At 40.6% G+C, this 12,601-nt stretch overlaps 1 pseudogene; it reads left to right on the top strand.

Moving 5' to 3' along the window:
* Positions 1-8,366: 8,366 nt before the first annotated feature.
* Positions 8,367-12,397, top strand: LOC112071915 (homeobox protein BarH-like 1; annotated as a pseudogene).
* The last annotated feature ends 204 nt before the right edge of the window (positions 12,398-12,601 follow it).

The raw sequence follows: 12,601 nt of genomic DNA, 5'->3' as shown, positions 1-12,601 counted from the left end.
GTCCAGAGATCTTTTCCCTCTGGTTGCACATTTAACATGCTGATAGAAATTTCGTAAAACGGATTTAAGTTTCCCTGCATTAAATTCCCCGGCTACTAGATACGCCGCCACTGGGTGAGCGTTTTCTTGTTTGCTTATGGCGGAATACAGCTCATTCAATGCTATCTAAGTGCCAGCCTCTAACTGAGGTGGTATGTAAACAGCTACGAAGAATACAGATGAGAACTCTCTCGGTAGGTAGTGTGGTCTACAGTTTATCATGAGAAACTACCTCAGGCGAGCAATAGCTTGAGACTTCTTTAGATATCGTGCACCAGCTGTTGTTTACAAAAATACATAGACTGCCGCCCCTTGTCTTACCAGACGCCACTCTTCTATCCTGCCGGTACATCGTATAACCAGCCAGCTGTATGTTGATATTGTCATCGTTCAGCCACAACTCAGTGAAGCATAAGATATTACAGTTTTTAATGTCCCGTTGGTAGTTTAATCTTCCCAGTAACTCGTCCATTTTATTGTCCAAAGTTTGCATGTTTGCTAGCAGAATTGAGGAAAGTGGGGGTTTATTCGATTGCCTCCGACTTCTCAGAAGGCAGCCCGCCCTCCGGCCTCTATTTCTCCACCTCCTCTTCACGCAGATCACTGGGTTCGGGGCCTGTTCCCGAGGGAGCCGTATATCCTTCGTCTCGGGCTCGTCAGAGTCGTGAAAAAAGAAAAAGGATTCTGCTAGTCCGTTGTGAGAAACCGCAGTCCTGATGTCTAGAAGTTATTTTTGGTCATAAGAGACGGTAGCGGCAACATTATGTACAAAAAGAGTAAAAAAATAAGATACAACAACACAGATAAACGAACAAAAAAACACAATCGGTTGGGGGCACGTAAAACGTCTGTCTTCTGCTCCGGCGCCATCTTACGAATCTTATGCGTTGTTCGTGTTTCTTGTTTTGTTTTATGTTGCGTTTATTTGTTAAAACACTCACTCCCTGAACTTGCTTCCCGACTCTCAGCGCACATCGTTACAGAGAGAGCATCTGCCTTCCTCTGTGTTGTCTTCAGCCTAGAGCTCAGACAGAGACATACATGGTTGTTGAACTCGTTCATTTTCAGTCCTGTTGCCTTCACCAAGTGAGTTCCTCGGCGAATGTTGTAATCATAATGAAACTCTTTCTGCTATTGCATCTCATCTCATGTCTCATAAGGCCTTATTCTGAGGCCTCGCTTTAATACAGTGGCCTGAACTGCAAAATTACCAGATTTTCAACCAGTCCTGGTTGAAGGATTTTCAGGAATCTTCCGACTGTGATTTCTGGAAAATCTGAGAAATTTACCAGAATTGTTCAACCCTACCTGCAAATCACGTTGTGCTGGATTGCAAAGTAATGTGTAATTCCTATTGGAATCCAGCCAGAGTTAGGATATCCAACAGTAGAAATGTGTATTCACCCTCAACCTACATTCACAATGACTGCCATGGTTAGGAACAGTGATCGGAGACTAGCTAAAACATATAAACTGGAACAACCATTTCAGTAATGGGTGCAAAAATTCTAACTAAATGATTGGATTAGTTTAGAAAAACGTATGTTATTTATCTTTGTGTAGCATAAGATTAATCAATCAATGACTCAATGTACATGCAAAAACACAAATATTAAAAACAATTCCCAAAAATCTACCTACAGTAGGGCATGCTGGGGAAAAAGTTAATTTGTTATCATAACTTTAAAAAAAATGTTTTTGCGACTTCTCATTTAGTTTTGAGTCAGTACCACATAAACATATGAAGTAATAATGGATTTTCATTGACTTTGAGTTCAACTTACTAGAAGTATTTGAAATGCTTTTGGGTTTATAATGTGTTATTTCCATACTGCCAGAATCTTTGTTCAGTTATTCTAGATTTGTTAGAAAAATATTGGTTTATTTATTTCACATGACAAAAATTAATGCTAGTCCTATCTGGAAAAACGTACAGATACCAGTCTGATTGAAAGAAAATGTAAAACAGACCTATTTCACAGTTTTATTGTCACGCCCTGACCTTAGTTTTCTATATTTTCTGTATTATTTTGGTCAGGTTAGGGTGTGACGAGGATGGGTATGTGTGTTTTTGTCCTGTCTAGGGTTTTTGTTTATCTATGGGGATTTTTGTATGTCTAGGTAATGTAGGTTTATGGTGGCCTGAATTGGTTCCCAATCAGAGGCAGCTGTTTATCGTTGTCTCTGATTGGGGATCCTATTTAGGTTGCCATTTTGGTTTTGTGGGTAGTTGTCTATGTGTAGTTACATGTCAGCACTCGTTGTAATTAGCTTCACGGTCGGTTTGTTTAGTGTTTTAGTGATCTTCATTTATTAAAGAAGGAGGTCTTCAAATCACGCTGCGCCTTGGTCTCCTCAGTACGACGAACGTGACATTTATTTTGTTAGAGTTTATTGGTTTAGATCAGACTCAAATGGTTTGTTTCTCTCTGTGCTGGTTTGCGTTGCATACAGGGCCTTCAGAAAGTGTTCACACACCTTGACTTGTGTTACAGATTAAATTTTAAATAGATTCAATTGAAATTGTCACGTTCGTCGTCCTCCTCATCTGAGGAGGAGAAGTAAGAAGGATCGGAGGACCAATGCGCAGCGTGATATGAATACATCGTTACCTTTATTAACGAAGAACACTGAATAAACTTGCAAAACAATAAAACGAACGTGAAGCTATATATAATAAGTGCAGACACAAGCAACTAACACATAGACAATCACCCACGAAATACTCAAAGAATATGGCTGCCTAAATATGGTTCCCAATCAGAGACAACGATAAACAGCTGCCTCTAATTGAGAACCAATCTAGGCAACCATAGACATATAACTACCTAGACTAGTCAAAAACCCATAGACATGCAAAAAAAACCTAGACAAGACACTACACAAACCACCCCTTGTCACACACTGACCTAACCAAAATAATAAAGAATACTAAGGTCAGGGCGTGACAGAAATGTTGTGTCACTGGCCTACCCCTATAAAGTGGAATTATCTTTTTAGAAAATGTTTACAAATTAATAAAAAATGAAAAGCTGAAATGTCTTGAGTCAATAAGTATTCAACCCTTTTGTTATGGCAAACCTCAATAAATTCAGGAGTAAAAATGTGCTTGACAAGTCACATAATCAGTTGCATGGACTCACTCTGTGTGCAAAAAATATTGTTTAACATGACTTTTGAATGACTACTTCATCTCTGTACCCCACACATAAAAGTATCAGTAAGGTCCCTCAGTGAGCAGTGAATTTCAAACACAGATTCAACCACAAAGACCAGGGAGGTTTTCCAGTGCCTCACAGAGAAGGGCACCTATTGGTAGATGGATACAAATAAAAATAGCACATTAAATATCCCTTTGAGCATGGTGAAGTTATTAATTACACTTTGGAGGGTGTATCAATACATCCAGTCACTACAAAGATACAGGCGTCCTTCCTAACTCAGTTGCCGGAGAGGAAGGAAACCGCTCATGGATTTCACCTTGAGGCCAATGGTGACTTTAAAACAGTTACAGAGTTGAATGGCTGTGATAGGAGAAAAATGAGGATGGATCAACAACATTGAAGTTACTCCACAATACTAACTTAATTGACAGAGTGAAAAGAAGGAAGCCTGTACAGAATACAAATATTCCAAAACATGCATCCTTTTTGCAATAAGGCACTATAGTGAAACTGCAAAACATTTGGCAAAGAAATTAACTTTGTGTCCCGAATACAAAGTGTTATGTTTGGAACACATCACTGAGTACCACTCTTCATATTTTCAAGCATTCAAGCACACTGCCAAAGGTGATTCTAACATGCATTTACTCAGGGGTGAGAATACTTACTGTATGTAAATGAGATATTTCTGTATTTCATTTTCAATAAATTTGTTAAAATGTCTAAAAGCCTATTTTCACTTTGTCATTATGGGGTATTGTGTGTAGGTGGGTGAAATAAATACATCAATTTAATACATTTTAAATTCAGGCTGCAACACAACAAAATGTGGAATAAGTCAAGAGGTATGAATACTTTCTGAAGGCCCTGTAGAGGGTTCACTTTAAAAAGGGTTCGACATATCGGGTCTATTCAGAAATATACATCTCAATAACTATTTTTAAGAAAAGGTTCAATTCTGTAAAGATGGAAACTTTTAATTAAATTTCATTCAACATTTTTGGGAACATCAGCATTGATCCAGCACGACTCAAGATGCCAGTGGATTAATATATTTAATTTTAGGCAAGAAATTCGTTTTTTAAATCAAATGTGTGAAGCCATAATCGAAGGCCTATGGTCATTGTGATGAAATATAAGCCTGCAGTGGTTTCAGAGTTTATTATGCTACTATACTGAACAGCAATAGAAACACAACATGTAAAGTCTTGGTCCCATGTTTATGAGCTGAAATGAAATATCGTTTTTGTTGTTGCTGTGTTTCATGAATTTTCCATACTCACAAAAAGCTTATTTCTTTCAAATTTTGTGTACAAATTTGTTTACATTCCTGTTATTGAGTATTTCTCCTTTGCCAAGATAATCCATTGACCTGGCAGGTGTGGCATTTCAACAATCTGATTAAACAGCATGATCATTACACAGGTGCCCCTTGTGCTGAGGACAATAAAAGGCCACTCTAAAATGTGCAGTTGTGTCATACAACACAATGCCAGTTTTGAGGGAGCGGTCAATTGGCATGCTGACTGCAGGAATGTCCAACAGAGCTGTTGCCAGAGATTTGAATGTTCATTTCTCTACCAAGTGGGTGGGCCTATGCCCTCCCAGGCCCATCTATGGCCAGTCATGTGAAATCCATAGATTAGGGCGTAATGAATTTATTTAAATTGACTGATTTCCTTCTATGAACTGTAACTCTCTTTGAAATTGTTGCATGTTGCGTTTATATTTTTGTTCAGTATACTATCCAGTATTTGAGGCCTAGCATTATTAAACATTATACCACTTTACAAGCTAACCCTGTAAATGAACTTAAAGCCTAGCATTAGCAAACATTTTACCACTTTACAAGCTAACCCTGTAAATTAACTTAAAGCCTAGCATTAGCAGACATTATACCACTTTACAAGCTAACCCTGTAAATGAACTTAAAGCCTAGCATTATTAAACATTATACCACTTTACAAGCTAACCCTGTAAATTAACTTAAAGCCTAGCATTATTAAACATTATACCACTTTACAAGCTAACCCTGTAAATGAACTTAAAGCCTAGCATTATTAAACATTATACACTTTACAAGCTAACCCTGTAAATTAACTTAAAGCCTAGCATTAATAAACATTATACCACTTTACAAGCTAACCCTGTAAATGAACTTAAAGCCTAGCATTATTAAACATTATACCACTTTACAAGCTAACCCTGTTAAATTAACTTAAAGCCTAGCATTAGCAGACATTTATACCACTTTACAAGCTAACCCTGTAAATTAACTTAAAGCCTAGCATTAGCAAACATTATACCACTTTACAAGCTAACCCTGTAAATTAACTTAAAAAACTGGTAATCAAATAATGAATTATTGATTATGTGACAAAGCAACAGACCCAGCCAGTAGTCATGGACAATCCTTGTGTAATTTATTTCAGTGTGGTGTTGGTGGATGGATAGTCATGTCCAGTTTCAACTTGAAGCTACACTATATATACAGATGCACTATATACACTATATACACTATATATACAGATGAAGGGGTGTCCAACCCCTTCAAATTAGTGGATTCGACTATTTCAGCCACACCCGTTGCTGACAGGCGTATACTATCGAGCACAGAGCCATGCAATCTCCATAGACAAACATTGGCATTAGAATGGCCTTACTGAAGAGCTCAGTGACTGTCAGCGTGGCACCGTCATAGGATGCCACCTTTCCAACAATTGTATTTATTTAACTAGGCAAGTCAGTTAAGAACAAATTCTTATTTACAATGAGGGCCTACCCCTGCCAAACCATTACCCGGATGACGCTGGGCCAATTGTATGCCGCCCTTTGGGACTCCCAATCATGGCCGGGTTGTGATACAGCCTGGAATCGAACCAGGGTCTGTAGTGACACCTCTAGCACTGAGATGCAGTGCCTTAGACCGCTGCACCACTCATGAACCCAACAGGTTAGTTCGTCAAATTTCTGCCCGGCTAGAGCTTCCCCGGCCAACTGTGAGTGCTGTTATTGTAAAGTGAAAAGGGCTAGGAGCAAAAACGGCTCAGCCACAAAGTGGTAGGCCACACAAGCTCAGCTCACAGAACGGGACCGCCGAGCGCTAAAGCGTGTAGCACGTAAAAATCATCTGTCCTCGGTTGCAACACTCACTACCGAGTTCCAAACTGCCTCTGGAAGAAACGTCAGCATAAGAACTGTTCGGTGGGAGCTTCATGAAATGGGTTTCCATGGTCGAGCAGCCGCACACAAGCCTAAGATTACCATGTGCAATGCCAAGCGTCGGCTGGAGTTGTGTAAAGCTCGCCGCTATTGGACTCTGGAGCAGTGCAAACACGTTTTCTGGAGTGATGAGTCACGCTTCACCATCGGGGTTTGGTGGATGCCAGGGGAACGCTACCTGCCCCAATGCATAGTGCCAACTGTAAAGTTTGGTGGAGGAGGAATAATGGTCTGGGGCGGTTTTTCATGGTTCGTGCCATGTCTGTTAGTTCCAGTGAAGGGAAATCTTATTGCTTTAGAATACAAGGACATTCTAGATGATTCTGTGCTTCCAACTTTGTGGCAACAGTTTCAGCATGACAATGCCCCCCGTACACAAAGTGAGGTCCATACAGTAATGGTTTGTCGAGATCGGTGTGGAGGAACTTGACTGGCCTGCACAGAGCCCTGACCTCAACCCCATCGAACACCTTTGTGATGAATTGGAACGCCGACTGCGAGCCAGGTCTAATCGCCCAACATCAGTGCCTGACCTCACCAATGCTCTTGTGCTGAATGGAAGCAAGTCCCCGCAGCAATGTTCCAACATCTAGTGGAAAGCGTTCCCAGAAGAATGGAGGCTGTTATAGCAGCAAAGGGGGACCTACTCCATATTAATGCCCATGATTTGGAATGAGATGTTTGACGAGCAGGTCTCCACATAATTTTGGTCATGTAGTGTATATCTGAACATGTGAGATTTGTAAGTTTGTTTTAACTATAATGTAAAATAGAAGTTAAAGAGTGATGGAGTTTTTTAAAATTTAATTTAATTTCACCTTTATTTAACCAAGTTCTCATTTACAACTGCGACCTGGCCAAGATAAAGCAAAGCACTGCGACACAAACAACAACACAGAGTTACACATGGAATAAACAAACTTACAGTCAATAACACAATAGAAAAAATATATATACAGTGTGTGCAAATGAGGTAAGATTAGGGAGATAAGGCAATGAATAGGCCGTAGTGGCGAAGTAATTACAATTTAGCAATTAAACAGTGGAATGATAGATGTGCAGAAGATGAATGTGCAAGTAGAGATACTGGGGTGCAAAGGAGCAAAAAAACAAAACAATATGGGGATGAGGTAGTTGGATGGGCTATTTACAGATGGCCTATGTACAGGTGCAATGATCTGTGAGCTGCTCTGGCAGCTGGTGCTTAAAGCTAGTGAGGGAGATATGAGTCTCCAGCTTCAGTGATTTGTGCAATTTGTTCCAGTCATTGGCAGCAGAGAACTGGAAGGAAAGGCGGCCAAAGTAGGAATTGGCTTTGGGGGTGACCAGTGAGATATACCTGCTGGAGCGCGTGCTACAGGTGGGTGCTGCTATGGTGACCAGTGAAATATACCTGCTGGAGCGCGTGCTACGGGTGGGTGCTGCTATGGTGACCAGTGAGATATACCTGCTGGAGCGAGTCGTCATTAATGAAGCAAACTAACAGATTGATGCTTCCGGCCATCAGTGTATATTTCCATTTCTAAACAATGTTGCATGACCTGATCTGGTGTTGTTCAGTGTTTGGGTGTGAATGAATTGCATGTCTTTAACAAACTGCATAGGCCTACATTTGTATACATTTCCCTGATATATTTAATCGAAATGTTTACTTTCTACAACAAAATGTTTTAACATTCATTGTAAAATGCATTTCAAAGACCATTGGGCCCTTTGAATTGACCATCTCACACCAGCATTCCTTCAACATTGTGCACAATAAATCTCTCTTGCTTTCTCTGGCCAAAAGTAGATAGGCAGGCTAATGTGTCCAAACCAAATACATGCCTACTAATTTGCTTAAATAATTTGCCTATTTTAGCATGCAAAGTAGTGTTAATAGATGTTTCCTTCCTCGGGTCTGAGAGGCTCGTCTAAGGAGGGGAAGGGCATAGAAAGGGAACTCTCTTATAAGCCTCTGCTGTCCTCCATGCATACTCTCGGCGACGCTATAGCCTACAGTAAACAGGGGTAGACTGCATTACTTGATATTGGCCGGAAATTAAACGTTAGGATGACACTTTGAAGACGTTTGGTTCCATATTGCAATCTGCATAGCTGGGTTTCAGCAAAGAAACGGGTTGAGAAGTTTAAATTGAAGGAGATAATAAGAAGAGGACACGTCGGATTCAGCCACCCCGCAGAATCAGGACGGGCTTATTTCAGTGTCCAGTTGAGGATGTTAACTTCCAGCCCTGCATTCGAGTGACTTATTCTCTCCCAGAGTTGTAAAGTGAGAAGGGGCGGCTGTTTAAATGTGAATGCATGTCTCTACGGTATAGATAGACTACCCAAGGAGGAAGACAAATTAACGTTTTTATTGCACTCGGTCTCTCCCGCTGACCGAACTGAACCATGCAGCATCCCTTTGATTTGGGGGCTCACTACTATCTTCCGGAGGCTTACACCGACCACCGCTCCCACTCACATCGCTACCGGAGCTTCATGATCGAAGAGATTCTGACCGACCACCACAAGGTGTCTACCCCGGCAGGGGACCTGCTCAAGTTCGGAGTACAAGCTCTGTTATCGGCACGGCCATACCACAACCACCTGGGTAAGATGCACTGCTTTTGATTCTAGCTTGTTTTAAGATGGAGGTGTGTATCCGAAAAATGAGATTGTATTTGCAATAAGTCTTTGTTATATAGTTTTCTTTAGACCAGGGCCGAGTGTGGGAAACCCTACTCCAGATGAATGCTTTTGTTTCGTTCAGGCAGTAATTGTCCCAAATGGCGCTCGTAAAACAAGTTGATTTAATGCTTCTTTAAATATGAGCCTGTTTACATTCGTGTTTCTGGTACTATTTACTTATTGAAAGTGCATAACGTTTCAAATGTGTATATATAGGCTACAAATAGTAGGTTATAGGGCAAAAGTCAACCAACGGTTTCTCTGATGCACCCCAAAATAAGCAACCCGAGAGAAGCGCGTTACCAGCGCGTGCCTTTTTATTTAACCAGGAGAGTCAGTTAAGAACAAATTCTCATTTACAATAACGGCCTACCCCGGGCGAATTGGGACTCCCTATCACGGCCGGATGTGATACAGCCTGGATACGAACCAGGGACGCCTCTTGCACTGCATCGCCTTAGACCGCTGCGCCATTCGGGCACCCTAATTTAGTCACCGTATTTCAAAAACAACATTGTAATTTCATTGGATCTTTAAGAAGGTTTCAAAAGTATATATTGCTGTATCAAAAAAATGTAGACAAGTTTGTCTTGTGAATGTTTCCACTCGAACGAATGTTCACACTGGGTCACCAGACTTTAGAAAGGGCGATGCGGGCCTTAAGTTTCACGCAGCGGGTCTCTGCCTTCAGAGTATTGGACTCATGTTCCTTTTCCAGTGTGGTATTATCAATCAATCAATCTATCAAATGTATTTATAAAGCCCTTCTTACATCAGCTGATATCTCAAAGTGCTGTACAGAAACCCAGCCTCTAACCCCAAACAGCAAGCAATGCAGGTGTAGAAGCACGGTGGCTAGGAAAAACTCCCTAGAAAGGCCAAAACCTAGTACACGTGTTTACATTGATTGGTGATGCGATTTGTAAAACTAGTCCTTGTCCTTGCACTATTTATGCATTTCAGCCGTCATACGGGTCATATGAATTTGTCTCAGGGAAGATGTGTTGGTGGGCGGAAAACACACTAGAAAGTAGTAGTATGAGGTCACCTTGCGTGTCAATATTTCCACTAGAAAGTAGTAGTATGAGGTCACCTTGCGTGTCAATATTTCCACTAGAAAGTAGTAGTATGAGGTCACCTTGCGTGTCAATATTTCCACTAGAAAGTAGTAGTATGAGGTCACCTTGGCGTGTCAATATTTCCACTAGAAAGTAGTAGTATGAGGTCACCTTGCGTGTCATATTTCCACTAGAAAGTAGTAGTATGAGGTCACCTTGCGTGTCAATATTTCCACTAGAAAGTAGTAGTATGAGGTCACCTTGCGTGTCAATATTTCCACTAGAAAGTAGTAGTATGAGATCACCTTGCGTGTCAATATTTCCACCAGAAAGTAGTAGTATGAGGTCACCTTGCGTGTCAATATTTCCACTAGAAAGTAGTAGTATGAGGTCACCTTGCGTGTCAATATTTCCACCAGAAAGTAGTAGTATGAGGTCACCTTGCGTGTCAATATTTCCACTAGAAAGTAGTAGTATGAGGTCACCTTGCGTGTCAATATTTCCACTAGAAAGTAGTAGTATGAGGTCACCTTGCGTGTCAATATTTCCACTAGAAAGTAGTAGTATGAGGTCACCTTGCGTGTCAATATTTCCACTAGAAAGTAGATGCATTTGGTTACATATGACATTGATTGAAATTATATATTTTATTGTTAATAAGAATATACATATATAATGTTTATAATAAATTCTATTGTTATAAGTATTACCATAATTTAAAATAATGCTACCATTTTACAATTAAATTATTCTTATTTGTGTGGCCTATCGTAGTATAATGTAATAACATCTTAAATAGGCTACAATACTACTATGACTTAACTATTATTAAAATAATACAGATATAACAATACAATAATACAACTATGACTTAACTATTATTAAAATAATACAGTTATAACAATACAATAATACTACTACTAATAATATTATAAAATAAAATGTTTTAGTAACATTTCTCTGTATTCATGTTAACCTTTATTTGACCAATAAAACTGTCATCATTAGTTTGTAATTGCCAAGCTAATAGTCAAGTGTGCAGCTTATAGGCATTGTTAAATGAATTATCTTCGTCTAGACCTAGAATAATTCCATTTAAATGTGATATTGTTGGACTTTGACTTGCAGTTTTGAAGGCCGACCAGTCGGGTATCCTGAAGTTCCCCATGTCGCCACTCTCTGTTCACTTGGATCACCGTTAGGCTCTGCTCTCCTATCTGGGGCTCCAGGCCTGCACCACGGCTCGGCCTCCCACCACCTCCCGCTGGACCTCCACCTCCGAAGCAAGCTGGAGCACGTCGGCGACGGCAGCAGCAAGACCAAAAAGGGCCGACGGGCAGGACAGTCTTCACTGAGCTACAGCTCATGGGCCTGGAGAAGAGATTTGAGAAACAAAAGTACCTTTCAACACCAGACAGGTATTCAAATTAATTCAATCAACTTCGTTTATCCCCAAGCCCAGTTATTGCTGATGTGCGGAAAAAAGTGACAGACAGAAATAAAACATGCAAATGCTTATCTGCTGTTATGACTGATGAAACCAAAGAAAATATCCTCCTTTATTACCATTGCCTATCGACTGCTTTTAGTTCAGGGCAGCGTTATAGTGTGCTATTAGAGAATGTAAAGGAATTCTCTCTAATCGCTTCTGTCTTTGTTCATGTAGAATAGATCTAGCTGAGTGTTGGGATCTGAGTCAACTACAAGTCAAGACCTGGTACCAGAACAGAAGAATGAAATGGAAGAAAATAGTAAGTTCTTATTTATTCTTGAATAATATGACAAGGAGGAGAATGACTTGTCAGTTATCTTGGTTTTATGGTAGGACTAAACCGTTTCATTGCGGACTATTGAACTGTTTTAACTGAAACTTGAATCGTTTCCACTGTACAGGTTCTACAAGGAGGAGGACTGGACTCTCAACCAAACCAAAAGGCCGTCCGAAGAAGAACTCCATCCCGTCGAGCGAGCAGCTTTCGGAGCAGGAGAGGTCTCGAGACGTCGACCGTAAATCGAACGGTTCCACCTCGTCACATTCAGACACTAACCAAGAGGAATAATAACGTTGGTGCTCCGAGCCTCCGACTAACTGACAAATAACTAGCTGACGATGTTCTCCTGACATACAGCCTCTGGGATGCGTCATGTTGCATTGCATGGTCGACGGTTGGATCCAAGTGCCTTGACCTTGACGTCGATATGTTGGAACTTAGAGAGCGACTGATGTTCGCCTTCCGTATGAGAGGCGGAACTTGATTTTTCTACTAATCTCGCTCATCCTGGGACGATGTTACTTTTCGTATGCTATATTACATCTTCTTTCATCATCAATGTGTTCTCAATACCTACTATGTGCGTCCCTCCGCGTCACGACAAACTGTTGTTACTGCGGTGGAGCGGTAGAGAGGAGGAGAGAGGGAACAGAGAAACATCCATCGACCAGTA

The sequence above is a fragment of the Salvelinus sp. IW2-2015 genome, unplaced genomic scaffold (genome assembly GCF_002910315.2).
Source record: "Salvelinus sp. IW2-2015 unplaced genomic scaffold, ASM291031v2 Un_scaffold1767, whole genome shotgun sequence".
NCBI lineage: Eukaryota > Metazoa > Chordata > Actinopteri > Salmoniformes > Salmonidae > Salvelinus > Salvelinus sp. IW2-2015.
This window is presented reverse-complemented; position numbering and strand designations above follow the sequence as displayed.